This window comes from Austrofundulus limnaeus, unplaced genomic scaffold (genome assembly GCF_001266775.1).
Source record: "Austrofundulus limnaeus strain Quisiro unplaced genomic scaffold, Austrofundulus_limnaeus-1.0 Scaffold211, whole genome shotgun sequence".
Taxonomy (NCBI): Eukaryota; Metazoa; Chordata; class Actinopteri; order Cyprinodontiformes; family Rivulidae; genus Austrofundulus; species Austrofundulus limnaeus.
In genome coordinates this window covers 463,950-466,468 of record NW_013952613.1, presented here as the reverse complement: position 1 = coordinate 466,468, position 2,519 = coordinate 463,950, and the positions used below count along the sequence as shown (strand labels likewise).

Genomic DNA, 2,519 nt, shown 5'->3' with positions numbered 1-2,519 from the left:
ACACAGTGTGGCTCTAATTCCTCACTTCACCATCTGTGTCGCAGCTTCACGTCTCAAAATGAGCGTACGCATGGGTCAGAGCTGGCGTGAGGCACCGCACATTTTCACGTCAAGTTTGGATTTTATAAATCACAACCTTGGCGTAAAAAGTGGCGTACGCAAGTTTCTGGGCTCAAATTGTGCGTACGCCAGTTTTATAAATCCGACCCCTGATAAGGACTGATTCTCTTTGTCATAAAAAAAAGGCTAGGTTTATTTATTTATTCATTTTAGAGTTTTTTTTAACAGCAGCTGATGATTAAACTGAAAGTTACCTTGACAAGATTATGTGAGTCCTTTTACTGAGAAATTGATCAGAAACGCTGTGAAAATGGTCGGATCGGCCTCTCTGGCTGCAGTGTGCCCTCCAGACACAGGGGGAACAGATTTTCACAGGGGAACTGAATTTCGCACAACACCCCCTAAGCTTGAGGCGCTAAGATGCATGCCTGCCTGCCTTCCGTAACGTGACAGCTGACTACAGTCAAAAAAAGAGCGCCCCGGACGAGACACTTCAATTTGACTTAAAATACAGACATTCTGACTAATAAGGGAACCTCAGCTTAGTAGGCAGAGTGTCGGTCTTTTCTGCTCGGATTCAGCTATCGGTGCATGATGCTAATGTTTTCTCATGACGCTAATGCTACCGTTACTCTCTGGCTCCTTAGGAGTAGAGGAGCCAAATGGCTGCCTCACTGCTGCCAACTAGCGGTCAGAGGCCGAACTACAACATAAAAATGAACCGTTGGCAGGAAAGTTGACATTTTTAACCATAATTAAAAATCGATACAGGGCTTTAGAAAATCGATACAGTATCGGGAAATGAAATATCGATATATATTGTTGTATCGATATTTTCCTACACCCCTATTTACAATAGACTTAAAAAATATTGCCCTCACAGTTACGGTTCGAATTTTTATTCAGCTGGGGTAAAAGGCGTTTAAAAACAGAAACTCATAACTGTCTGTATACAACATTTATAGGTTAAACTGTACATCTGACTTAATCAGTTTAATTAATCCTCTCCAAGTGACAATCCAGAATCATCTACAAAGTTAAATTTACCCCAAACTTCATGCGTGGCCTAACACAATTGCCTCCAATATCACATGTCTGATCATTTCCCCCCAATTATAATCACCCTTAACTTTATTATATTTTAATGATACCCACAGGAGATTCAAAGTCTAAAAATATTAAGAGTTTCTTTGTTTGGAAAATATTCATTCAACCGTCCTAACATGGACTTTCCCTCACTCATTGTCCTCAGTTTTAACTAGACTAAAGGTCCCAAATGCAAAGGGAAGACATTCAGGAAATCAGATGCAGACTTAATCACATTATGATGTGAAAGAAATGTAATTCATATACGGACCTAATCGTTATACAAAACGTTACTTAAAATATAAAGCTGTTATCTGAACCTTCAACCAGTTGGTAGTAGTGGTGGTGGTGGTGGTGTGTGTGTATGTGTGTGTGTGTGTGTGTGTGGGGGGGGGGGGGGGGTAAATTCTGTCTGATTGACACCCTTCTGTTTGCTGCTTTCCTGCCATGACTCTGCAGTGGGCCGTCACATCCTCACTGACGTCTACAGGATGTGATGAGGCAAGTTTGTCGGGAAATTGTGAGTGTTTTATTTGGGTGTGTGTGTGTGTGTTGGGTATGAATGGAATTTTAACTGTTTTGTCATTATAGTGCTGGAGATCAATGTCATTTCATATCTTGACTCTGTTTTTGACCTCCATCCATCCATTTTCTTTACTCGCTTTTTAGATTTCGGGTCGTGGGGGAGCTGGTGTGTGTCTCCATCAGTCACTGTGGGAGTGGTGGGGTACAACCTGGACACAAGTCTGTTACAGGGCCATTCAGAGACAAATGAGACCAAAACCCATCCACACCGACTCACCTAACATGCATGTTTTGATCTGTGGGCCTGGAGATAACCCCTGCATTGGGGGGGTGGGGGGGGTATGCACCCTCAATTAAGAAAGGCACCAAGCTGGCAGATGATCCTACAACTTACTCTCTGTGAGATAAAAGCTTTAACCACTGTCATCATATCCCCCGTGGTATTGACCCATAAATCTGATTTAGGATGCGTTTCAAACGTTTTTGTCTTTGTCACGTGTGAATAAGTACGTCAGCTTTCACTGAATTCTGAAGAATTTGACTCTTTGACAAGACTGTATGTCTGTCATCATTAGTTCAGCTATGACTACTACACTTCCTGTTCCTCCTCCCCGTTTACTGGCTGTGCTTCAGTTTTATCATCAGAGCAACAGAAATGATTGTTGCGTTGATCTGATGGGTTTTTGTGGAAATTTCAGCAGAAAAGTTGACGCTAGAGCCACCAGCTGTTTGATAAAATGCTTCCTGTTTAGGGAAGTGGGTTAAGTAAAGATCTGGTTGATGTTACAAGTTAAAATCCTGCAAAACATTTCTTTCTTTCTTTCTTTCTTTCTTTCTTTCTTTCTTTC

The 2,519-nt window shown here is 41.7% G+C and overlaps 1 protein-coding gene across 1 annotated transcript in view; it reads left to right on the top strand.

Moving 5' to 3' along the window:
• The window catches only part of hectd2 (HECT domain containing 2), a gene marked incomplete in the record, with an annotated part of 99,349 nt that overhangs the window by 83,164 nt on the left and 13,666 nt on the right, over positions 1-2,519 (top strand).